Source organism: Protopterus annectens, chromosome 3.part0 (assembly GCF_019279795.1).
Source record: "Protopterus annectens isolate FY-2018-M chromosome 3.part0, PAN1.0, whole genome shotgun sequence".
In the NCBI taxonomy this organism is placed as follows: domain Eukaryota; kingdom Metazoa; phylum Chordata; order Ceratodontiformes; family Protopteridae; genus Protopterus; species Protopterus annectens.
The window spans coordinates 1,776,757,528-1,776,770,880 of record NC_056731.1 but is presented as its reverse complement, the minus strand read 5'-3'; positions in this window follow the sequence as shown (position 1 = coordinate 1,776,770,880).

Genomic DNA, 13,353 nt, shown 5'->3' with positions numbered 1-13,353 from the left:
CAGAAGCTACCATTGAAAGGGTAGATAGTGCTTGGGACACCTGGAAAATGGATTTCAAAATATAGCAGTAAGTACAAGGAAACTCCAGTACTTATTATTAATGCCCACCCCTCCAGGCATGTCTAAAGGTCAGTTCCCTCTGCTTTTTCCTGTTAACCTGGTGAACTTGGGCATCCTGAAGCAATGTAGCAACTGCCTCATGTACACTGATAACCCTCTCCTCTTACCTCCCAATACTCAGACTTGCGAGAGATGCACTTATATATCCAAATTGGAAGCCACACACTCTCCAGCCAAAACCGGAATAGCTGGTTAAGAGGAGAAGTTCAACACTTGCACCACACCACATGGAATACATAGCCCTCCAGAACACACACCAGCACTGTCTTCACATAAAAACACAAACCACACACCCACCTTCACAGAGGCACTCAATAAAAATCTACCCAAACAGCAGAGACCTCCAAGGCAGAAACACAATTGACCACCACAACACAACACTAATCATGAGACACATAACTCTCCTAAACAGTCTGCCACTCAATTAAGTCCCTAAGGCAAAAGAGCATGACCAACATACACTAGTCATAGGTGATTCGATAGTGAAGCACACTGATGTCCCACTCACTAGGTTGAATAAGGAGAAAGTAACAGTCTACTGCCTGTCAGGTGCCAGGATTCCCCACAAAACCCATGCACTGAGGTCCCTCAACAACAGGTACGAATATGACTATGTCATTGTGCATGTGGGTGTGAATGACCTGAGATGTACCTCCCTGGACTACATGAAAGGAGACATGGAGGAGTTCTTGGATTTTGTAGCCCAGGCGGGTATGATGTAGCCCTGAGCAGCCTCCTACCATCATCCAGAATGATACCACAGTGCAAGCAGAAAATGATTGATTTCAACAATTGGCTATGTTTCTGGTGTCATTCGAAGGGGATCCAGTATCTGTCTGCCTGGAATGACATGACTGACAGACCTTGATGCTTTGCCAAAGATGGGCTGCATCTGTCACCCCTGGGTGTCTGGATTACTGGCCAAGGCTCTTGCCACCCCTATAGTGCCTTTTTTAGGTGGTGTTCCAAAGACCAAATTACCACCATAACAGCTACAAAGAAATGCAATCTGAGGGTCATGCTGCTCAATTCTAAATTTCAAAATGCACTCAGTGAAAGCACTCCTTAAAATGGAGAACATCAACATTTCTGCTGTAACAGAGACCTGGTTCAAGGCAGCAGAAAGCATTCCTGCACTCCCAGGCTATAACTCATACCACACCTTTTGGCCCCAGAACCTGGACTGAAGCTCCAAATGCATTGGTGTTTCCATATTCATGAAGGATATGCACACCTCCAAACTGGTAGCCCAACATAATGCATCAGAGATACTTCATGTGCAGCTAACATTGGGTAAGACAGCAATTCAGGTCGTAGCCTGCTATAGGTCCCTAACCATGTCCCAAGACTTACAGTCCACATTCCTAAGCACTCTGGAGAATCAGAGTTCAACCTAACACTCTTATACTGGGCGACTTCAACTACCCCTCCATTAACTGGGAAAACTACTCATGTACCAATTCACTTGCCCAACATTTCCTGGGATTCATTAATTCTAATGCCTTGGACCAGCTCGTTCTTGCCCCCACTAGAGGTAGCAATATCCTTGACCTGGTCATTACTAACATGGGTTACCGTTGCTCTATACCAATAGTCAGCTCCTCCCTGGTTAGATCTGACCATAAACTAATCACCTTGGAAATCCACATAACTCCCACCCTCCCACCCCCACAAAGGTAACCACCATGAAAAACTTCTCCAAAGTTAACTTTGGGATCCTAAAAACAGAGGTGGCTAACTTCATGGCACCCATGCAATTGGAGAACAGCTGCATCACTGCCAAATCATACACTAATTCCCTGTACGAACACGTACAGAAATGCATGGATCTCACCATACCCAACAGAACCAAGATGCTCTCCTCCAAAAAAAAAGAAGCCAATCTGGTGGTCCCTTGCCATAAACAAACTTTACAACAGAAGTAGGAAACTGATGCAGAATAAGGTGAAGTCCCAAGACTGGAAAAATTCCCTTATCAGCCTCAACAAAAAGTTGAGATCCCTAATCAAATCCTCTAAAGATAACTATGAAAACAGAATTGCAGCAGATACTAAAGACAACCACAAGGCCTTCTATAGTTATGTAAAGAATTTTCATGGCAATACCCAGATTTGCTCAGAGCTATTGAACAATGGCACCTCCTATACCAAGCCAACAGATATTGCCAATATACTGGCCGACAGATTCAGTGCCAACTTTACCCCTCTCTCCCCCACCAAAGGACCAATCACAATACCAGTAGATTGCCAGGCACCCAGTATTACTGCTGCACAGGTTAAAACAGCACTGTCCAAGGCCAAGAATACAGCTTCTATGGGACCTGACAATATTCCTGGCTGTGTTCTACATGAACTACAGAGTGAACTGGCACCTCACCTATGTGCCCTGTTCAGTCACAGCCTCACTTCAGGCTTTGTCCCTACTGAATGGCACACTGCTACAGTCATCTCTCTCCACAAAGGAGGAGTGACTACAGACCCTGGGAACTATCACTCCATTAGCCTGATGAGTCTGATATGCAAAGGTATGGAACACATCATTATGGACCTAATAAACAAGGATATAGGGACTCTCCAAACTCTGGATCCCGCACAGTTTGGTTTTGTGAAGGGTTGATCATGCCTGCTCAACTTGGTCAACTTCTTCGAGTCAGTCACCAGAGCTGTGGATGAAGGCAAGGTGGTTCATACAGCCTACCTTGATCTGGCCAAGGCCTTTGATACCATTCCCCACTCAGGAATCATAGAAAAACTCACTAAGCTAGGCATCAACCTCTAAATAACTAGGTGGGTTGCAAACTGGCTCACAGATAGAACCCACAGTGTGAAAGTAGCTGACTCCAAGTCAAACTGCCAACCAGTCATGAGTGGAGTAACACAGGGTTCGGTCCTGGGTTCTCTCCTGTTTGGTATCTACTTCTCTGAAGTCCAGGGCAACAAGAAGGGACTCTGGCTGACAAAGTTTGCAGACGATTGCAAATTGGGTGCCATAATTAACTCCCCAAGGGATGTTGACATCCTACAGAAATGCCTCATTGAGACTAATGACTGGTGTCAGAACCATGGCCTTAAGCTCAATGCAAAAAAAGTGTTGTCATCATCCCCTTTGGGAAAAACCTAGTTCCCATGAATTACCACATCAATGGTAGTCCATTGAACTCAGAAGGCATTATAAGAGATCTGGGAACACAGGTTGACAGCAACCTCTCTTTTTACCACCATATTGCCACTGTTGTCAGAAAGTCCTTCTATGTGGCATATCTCATTACTAAGGGTTTTGCATCCAGGAAGAAAGAGGTCATTGTCTCCCTCTACTCTTCTGTCATTAGGCCATTCATTGAGTACAATGCCTCATTTGGCATGTACCTCACTAGACACCTGCAATAACTGGAGAAGCCACAAAAGTACCTCACAAAGAGGATCCTAGGCCTTAAACACTCCAACTATTCTCTGTCTCATATCACCTACTTAGAGGCAATCTCTACTTGACTTACAAAGCCATGTCTAACCCAGCTCTGTTAGAAATGCAACATCTAAAGAAATCCCAATCCCTCCACAATACCTGCTCCAGAGACCTCAACCTCATTACCACGATCAACAGAACATGCTGGAGGGACAGGTTTGTAACCCAAAGGCTTCACATGCTATGGAATACACTTCCCATACATGTCAAGTGAAGCGCCTCACTGAGCCTCTTCAAGAGAAATCTTGATGATTGGATGGGAAATTGAAAATTTACCCCAGGGATCATTCCAATGACTCTATTCGACAGAGGCACTGGGAACTAAGGTTGGGTAGCATGATGCCAGGGTAATCCTAAGGGCCATTAGCTTAGTACACACCTATGAACCTATGAGGAAGAAGGAAATAGAAATATTTAGAAGAGTTTGCAAACACTAAAACACACAAGAGTAATAAGCGAGATCTTTCAGAAAAGGAGAAGGAACAGCTGCAGACTGCTAGGGATGATAATGAGTGAGCATTTAGAAAATACATGCATTCAGAAAAAAATGCTGCTAAGCAGCTATTTTTGACAATAATCCCAGAAAACACACATTGTTAATACAATGACTAAGGCAACAGAAAGTAGAAGCAATTTTTGTAAAAGTCAGAGACCCTGTAACAAGAAGAATTATTAGATATCCCAAGTGATTAATGGAAATATTTCAGATATTTTATGAATACTTATATATAAGCCTGTAGAATGGACAAGTCAGAATAAGGTGCAATTGGAAATATTTATAGAAGTTTCAGATTTGCAAAACAGATAGCGTTCCTATACGTGATTCCTACAGAAGTTTGGAAGTTGTGAGGGAAGGAATTGATACAGACTTGGAAAGCATTGCTTAGTAATGTATTGAAATGAGGAGAAGTGCTGGCATTCTGTAGGGAAGCAGTTGTCACAGTATTACTGAGAAGAAAGACCCTACAAACTTAGCATCATATAGGCCAATTTGTATTTTAAAATATAAAGTGTTTGCACCTACATTAGCTGTGAATGTAACAAAAATGTAGCCAAAATAAATATACATTAATTAATATGTTTTATGGAAGGGAGACAGACATTTGGCAATATTAAAAGAGCAGAGATGATCTATAGGGAATCAGAATAGAAAACACCATTTCTGTTGGTGATATTAGATACAGAAAAAAGCATTAAGTAGCACCTGTTGGGATTTTATATGCAAAGCAATGCCAGTAGTTAGCATTTCTTATGAAACTAATAGAGTTAACAAGGAGAATATATGAAGGATAAGAGATGAGAATTAAAGAGGAAGGGTTACTATCAGGCAAGTTGAGTGTGAGCAGGGGACCAGGCATGAATATTCTCTTCCTCCTCTATTATTTGTCTTTTATTTGAAATTTTAACAAGAAAATATAAGGGGCACTTATTGTCTGCAATCCAGGAGCAGAGGAAATTGAGATATGAAAATAGTGTGTTCTGATCATTTTAGATAGAAGGACCATAACAGTGCATAGTTAAATCACATGCATACAGTGTTATAGCATTAGAAGTATTAGTATTAGTTACAGCATCAAAAGGGGTAGCATTAGTTAAATCATAATGAGAATAGGGGAGCATGACACCCAAAACAAATGCTAAGTTAAACGCACCTATAAATTGTTGTTCATTGTTCTGGATATAAAATGTTCTTTTCGAAAGGTGGTTTTCTGTAACCATAATAATCTATTCTAGCTAAAGTCTATGTTTATAGCTTAATAAGCAGGAGAGAATAGTCCACACTCTCAATTTTGTTTTACTCAACAAACTTTCTACATATAAGCCAGCCATTTTGACCATGAATATTGTTTTACAGTATATTACAAGAATATGTAGTGCATGGACCATGGTGATAAAGCTCCAATATCTGGAAATAGACAAATCAGTTAAGCGCTCTTATGGCACGAGACCTGATATTAACAATTGCTAGGCCTCCCTACTACAAATGTTAAGATCGAGTGTTGAGCTAGGCAATTAAACCTGCCAGTGCTGACCAGCAAATGACAGCAGCAAAATTAAAAACAGATTTGTTTCTGCCTGCTGTCTGTGCTGGTAATGTGTCCCTGACTTTCTGTAACATAAAATAATGTGTTACACTGTCTTTCTAACAGCGCTGGATAAGTGCTTTATGTTTTTATTTTTTTTTTCTGTAACTAGTAGTATATGGAGTACATAAAGATCCATGCACTACAAAGAATGATGATCAGATCTCTGATCATAACCCTTTATTATAGGTTAATAGGTGTTTACTAGGCTAACAATTACAAGGGCCATTTTAAGCCTAGCCATGCATTCCAAAATATGCAAATGACTCCTTAAGGACACCATAGGTTCATAGTGTTTACTAGACTAACAACCACAAGGGTCATTATGTGTTTTTGACACAGATGCCAAGATTCACCTCTAAAGGTGAATTTCATGGCATCCTGTTTTAACTACATAATAAGCCAGTTATGATAGGCAATCCAATCATAATCCTCTATACTCTATTTGTCTTTCAGAAAGGTTGATATAGAAATTATGTATTTATGTTTCAGTGATACCTAGAATATCCAGTTTACTTTTATTTAACCCAGGGTTTTAGAATCCACACATCAGAATATATCTCTGGTTTAACCATTAAAGGTAACATTGTCAGGTAGACCTCCTCCTTCTTACCATTTTTTCTTGCTTATTTTTTTTTAGTTTGCTGTCTGGATTCATGACAGGTCAGGATAATGTAATGAATGTTGTTTCAATACCACTGAATGTGAACAGGCATATTTAAAAAATATTCCCTGTCAGAATGTAATTACACAGATATGCATACCATAGTTTATAATGTTTTTATATACTGCTGATTTACACAGGAATACAGAGAAAAATATTTTCACTGAGCTATGTTCATAATATGCAACTTTTTATTACATTGACTATGTTAAATGGAGTAGAACTACCAATCCAAAAACAATGACTCTCACAGAGCAAACTGTTTGAGGAAAAGAGGAACACACTCATACAAGTTCTCAAGCCAGACCACAGCAAAGTACTTAAAGTCATAAAATCTAAAAACTGCGGGGCTGCTGCTGAAGTACATAAATTGTTAACCTTAGCAAAGAAAGTGAAGCTGTTTTAAGTGTTTTTTATGAACACTTTATTGATGACTTACTTCTTACGGGGGCAGTAAAGAACAATTATTAGATTTTGTTGACTGTTTACACAGCACTATACTGACTTTCTGCATTTCTCTGTAATACATCCTAGAACAAGTATAAATTTCTTGGATATTTTAGTGTCTGTTGATCAAGATAGTGATCTAAGCATTAAAGTTTACAAGAAGGACTATAGGAAGAATATCTATTTACAAAGAGATGGTATGCACCCCAAATGTGTTTATAAAAACATAATGAAGGGAGATCATGTGTGCATAATGTATTCTGATACTGATTTAGAGATAAAGGCTGGAGTCAAGAATATGCTGAACTGGAAACTGATGTCCATCTTGCTGAGGGTAACAATTTATATACATCAGCAGCAGCCCCATGTTTAATAGGTGGGTGACGGAGTAATAGTCTAAAGAAAGATAACAGTCCAAAAATATGTTTTCCTATAAAATATACAAAGTTACTGTCGACATTTGCAACATCATTAAAAAGAACTGCATATTTTGAAGATATATGACGTTTTTAAAGTTTGCATTTAAGAAAAGTAGCAGTTTGTAACAGATGTTATGTTATAAATCTTTGAATGTAGTTAGATCTTTGAATATTACAAGTAAAGGAATAATATTCTGAAAACTGATGTGTTTCAGCACCTGCTGACTAAATGCTTTTATAAAATGTAAATTGTATGTTACCTGTCATAGTACTGATTTGATACATATAGCTTTATACCAAAAATACAATTGTTTGTACGCAGGTAAGACCGACAAACAGTTTAAAGAAAGAATTTATCATGCTATTTGGGATATTAGAAACAGTAATATGCAGAATGCTTTGGCTAAACATGTTGCTACTCATAAGGAACATCATTTTAAGTTTAGGCAAGATGTTTAGCAATGTTAGGGAGGTGATACTAAAAAATAAAACTGAATGTCCTAAATTAAAATGCTTTGCAAAAATGAATGCCTCTAAACATCCTGGTATAAATGGTAATTTAAGTATTTCACCTTTACTTAAAATAAGACTCTGTAGGATTTGATTGGATTGTTAAATCATAAGATTTCTGTATTTATTTAATGATGATCACACACCTGATGAAGCAGATGCATATCATGAAAGCACTAGTGCATGCATATTTTATGACTTTAATACATTTTCTATAAGTACTTCACTGTGATCTGTCTCAAGGAGTTGACAGAGCAGAACTACAGATTTCTTCTTCCATTGTGCCAGTTTTTGGTCTAGAAAGCTGTGTAATAGGTTAGTCAGAGTTAAAAAGATGCAATTCATACTCCCTCTACCTCAATTATATCAGCAGCTTTTGGTGTATAATACTCAGTCCTCTAACATTGCCCTATTTCAGAACTACAAGCAGTTGTAATATTTTCTCCTTGATGAAGCATATGTGTTATACATTTTCTTCCTTCCTTTTAAAAGTGGCCACACACACTTAAGTAATTTCTTACAGTCCTGCTGTTATACATTTCATAAAAATTCAGTAACAGTTCTTGCCTTTGGTATGTGGTTCATAAAGGAGAAGTAACTAAGCTAAAAGTTACTACTTCATCAAAAATAGCCGCACATGTAAAATAAGGAAAACACTAGACAAATTTCTATTAGGAAAATAATCCTTCTCTATTTTTACATTTAAATGTTTTCATTGAATACTCTTAATTGCTTTATTTATTTGTAAACACATGTAATGAGAGAGTTTGTCAAGTTAAGTGACTTGATCAGAGTCACAGTAGGGAAATTTAAGTTTGGAGAATCAAATCTTGGACTAATGTAAAAAGCTCATTAATGGCTTTAGCGATATATGCTAAATTCAATACAATTAATTACCGTGATTTTCTATTTAAACCTCTCCATTTTACTGGTTTTATTTTTACAGTCCTGTGAAGGCTTTATACTGATATGCTAGCCATTAAACAGTAAATCTTGTATTCTATATTGCTTACTTGTATTATTGTTTAGTATCTATTCCAGTTCAGTAGATTATTATGACTGTGGGCTTCACTTTAGATTTTTTAGATGATTTTTCACATCTAATTAGAAGTAATGGAATGTTTGTAACTCAACATTGCATGACAAACTTTTTCTGTGCACATTGGATAGCTTTACTGATAAAGCTTGGAATGCTAGAGTTAAATCATGGGCAAAATACTTAGCAAACTGCAGGAGATGATCAGTAATTATGCATGTAAAATATTTTGAGGCCAGAGAAAAGATGTAGTAATTTATTTGGATCTCTTGTACCTGTGTAAAATTCTTATTCAGAATATACAATAGTAAATGTTAAAAAAAAAATTCTATTTGATGCTCTAACTTTAGAGAGATGTGTAGATCCTAATAAAACCCCAAGAAGTTTAAAAGGGGTTCGTGAGATCTTCATGTGTCCAGCTCCCCATTTGATGTTGATGATGAATTAGACTGGCTTATTAAAAAGATGGGAAAAGCTGCACACACACACACACACACACACACACACACACACACACACACACACACACACACACACACATACACATAAATATATAGATGCAGATATAAGTAAAGATATAGATATATAGATACAAATGCAGTGGAATGGTTGCTGATTTGTAAAATGTTGAATATAGACTAATGTGAAAAATTAACTCAAGAAATCATGGTGTGGCCAGGTGATGTTTCAATTAGGTTCTGCATGATAACAGTCTATCTCAGTTATAGTCAACAATAAAATGCAGAAAATAGAAGAGTTATCAAATGACATAAATCTGAACATGATCTGATAGATTATTGTGTTAGTAAAGGATTTGTATGACAGGGAAATCATAGCTGCAAAAAAGGAGGGATAAGTTGCCTGGATCAATACTATTTGTGATGAGTACTCCCAACAGCAAGGCATCTTCATCTGGAGTTCATTCAGATAAGGATCACTCTTTTAAACAAAACTAACAGAAACCTCCTTTCTTTGAGAATAAAACAGGCTGTAAACAAAATTATTCACAGCAAAATCAATTTAACAACACAAGGTGATGCCAATAAGCAAACAGACAAAGAAAATGGTCTCCTTAAGGTACATTTTTGACAAAAGTTTTTAAATTTTAAGTAAAACTGATTGTGACAATAATTGTATTTAGAAATATGTGAGCATAAAAAGAACAATATGAACAAGAACAAACAAGAACAACTGTTTACAAGAGCATCTAACAATGAAGATTCACAAGAAATTCCTATACATTACTATTGATCTGAGTATAGCTATTTTTGTTTATCAAGCATTTCCTTGAAATTTGTCCACGTATTATAATAGGAGGTGATTCTAGTAGATCTTGATTTAATGGCGATAATTTCCAGATAGCATACTCAGTTGCAATATTTGTGAATCCTTTGAAAGAGGGTGTAGCTTCATTCTTCCAATTCTTGGTTATAACTTTCCTCACAATTGATAAAATGGACCACAAAAGAGGGTATTTCATTCTTTTAACACAAACAGGAATAGGGGTGTTAAAAGAATTAATGACTAAGATAAAACAAAATTGCCCCAAATAAAGCCTATAAAAAAGATTAATGTTATTCAAATAAGGTGTAAGTACAACACAATCAAAGAACATGTGTTGCCAATCTGCTTTAAGTTCCTGTTTACATTTCCAACAAAGTTGGTTCATTTAAACATTAATTAAGGTGTGAAGAAAGTTCTGTACATGAATTTCCAAGTAAAAAGTTTCCATCTAAGAGAAGAAGTTGTCTGTTTCAAAGATATTAAAAATTATTTTTATCCTCTTCATCTGGAGGTCTGTCATTAATGTGAGCAAAATAGTTCCAATAATTGTAATTGCAACTTTTTGTTTTTTTTTTCTCACCACTCTATATAATTTGGATAAGAGACCCTCTTCCCTGTATGTTTTCTTGTATTAATAGTATTAAAAATTCAATTAATTTTGGGATAAGATCACTTACCCTTGATTGCATTAACTTAATTTTACCTTCTACATATTGTCTGCAAGACTGTACATCCAACTATATTACTTATGATATAATCAACAGAATGCAGTTTTTCATTATTCATTAATTTAAACCAATGTATCCGATTTTTTCTTTAAATGTAATCATTGTGTCTAACTTTGAAGTGAAACTATTATTTTGTGTATATGCTATAGGGAAAAGGAGAAAAATCCATACCTTTTATGTTGGATTTCTATAAATTAAGTTTCTAAAGGCATTTAATATAGTAGAAATAAAATAAAAGTCAGTTGTCTGGTGACTCCTTTCTGAAAAGTAATCTTTTAGCAACCAATGTAAACTATTGTGTAGTATAAGATTATGATTAGAGTTTGTCATGTTTAAATTTTATAAAAAGGTACCCTAGAAACTCTTTGCACCTGGCTGTGTAAATATTTATCCAAAGAGATATTGTTTGTATAACTGATGTTAAAGAATATAATTCTAGATCTGGTAGTCCAATCTGTCCTGCTGCTTAGTCCCTTATATGATGATTTAAGGCAATTCTTGTTTTTTTTTTAATTAATGTTTTAGATGGAGGGAAAGATAATGATTGAATAATATATAAGATTTTTTTGTGAAGAAAAATGTGTTCCATTTATTTATTAGATTCTTTATACTGATTATGCTTGTAGCATAATTATAACTTATTATGTTATTTGTTATATTTATTCCTAAATGGTTACTTTTTTCTGTTTGACAATGTATTTAGTAAGTCTATCATTTATCCTACCAATATTGGCTTTTACAGGTAGTATTTTTGTTTTGTTATTGTTAAATGAGAGACCAGATTGCCTTAAAAACAGCAGAAAGGGAACTATCACTGTCACTCAGCATCAGAAGAATGTCATCAGCAAATAAGTAGATTTTAGAAACTAAATTTGCATTTATGTTAATGCCTTTTATGTCTAAATTTGACCTAATAAAATTAGCAAAAGTTTCCATAATTAGAGTGAAAACAGGGGTGAAAGAGGACATCCTTGTTTAGTTCCCTTCAAAATTTGTATTGAATTAGAAATAAAAGTGCATATTTTAACGTATGCAAAACAACTGTCATAAAGAAGATTTATAAAGTGTAAAATTACTTGAAAAGATACATTCCTCTAAGACCAACAAGAGATATTTCCAATTCCTAGACTTGTTTTGTTTTGTTTACATAGTCAGTTACTGTGATACTTGTTTTGATATTGTTATAAGTATTTCTGTTTAGAATAAAACCAGTTTGAGCCTCATTAATCAGGGAAGGTAGAATATATTTTAATCCATTAGCATGAATTGCCATAAATAATTTATAACCTATATTTAAAAGTGAAATTGGTCTGTGCAAAGATCATTCAGTTGGATATTTCTTAGTTTAAAAAATTGGGGAGATAAGAGTATATTTTCACAAGGGAGGAACTTTTGTTAAGTCGTTAACTATACGGAAAACAATTTGCATAATATGTTTAAGACCTCTTTGGGTAGTCACTTGTAGAATTCTGGTATAACTCCATCATTACCTCGTACCTTGTTAGGTTTTAATTTGTTAATTTGAATTTGAATTTCAGATATTGAGAGGCTTATCAATTAATTTTACTTGGTCATCAGATAATTTATTGTTTATATTTTTTGATAAAAGTTTTGATTATCCCTTCTGAGTCTGTTATTACATTATATTGATTGATTTTATTGCAACAGTTTCTAAATTATTTTAAAATATCTTTTATTTCTGTCACTTTTCCTTTTCTCTTATGTGAATAAATCGCCTTTATGTGGTTAGACTTACTATGTAGTTTTGCTCTGTTAGCTAATTTATGCATATATTTTGGGTTAATAGTTAATTATCTTAAACTTTTCTAGATTAATCCTAGTTTTATGATTTAAACTTTCCAAATGCTTATTCTGTAGATTATTAATATATTCTATTTTTTTATTGTTACCTGTCTGATTTTCCAGTTTTAATTTGTCAAGTTTTTCTGTATCTTGTACAGTTCTGTGTCCCAATGTTTTTTCTTTATTGATAGCCAATTGGTGACTCTACCAAAAAGATATAAAAAGTCCTTAAAATCCTTTAAGCAAGTTATATATGTGGGTATCCTCCTGATCTTAATGTTATTGTTAGATTTTAAAAACAGCTCACAAGTGATTGCATTGTGATCTGAAAGTGAGCAAGATACCACTTTAACTTTCCTTAGTTTATCTATCAACTCATTGGGGACATATAATCTATCAATTCTGGATTGTGTTCTATGTCTATGTGAGTAATGAGTAAAGAAAAGTGATTTTGGATCTGAGAAATCATTTGTGTCCCTAAGGTGAAATAGTTTGGTGAACTTTAATGGTGTCTTTCTTGATGCCTGTATTTTCCATTTACCTGTTGTATTAGTATCCTTTGGTGACGATATACAATTAAAATATCCTACTAGCGTGATGCTGCTTTTTTCAAATTTGAATTACTTGTTCTAGAAGTTGTTCAACAGTTTTAATTCCTATTCCAGGAATCCATGTATAAGTTAATAAGTGTTAATATTCTTTTATTATATTATAGGATAACAGAATAAAGCATACCTTTATCATTCATGTATGTGTCAATGATTTTAGGCATAAGCAAATAATTTTTTTCCATAAT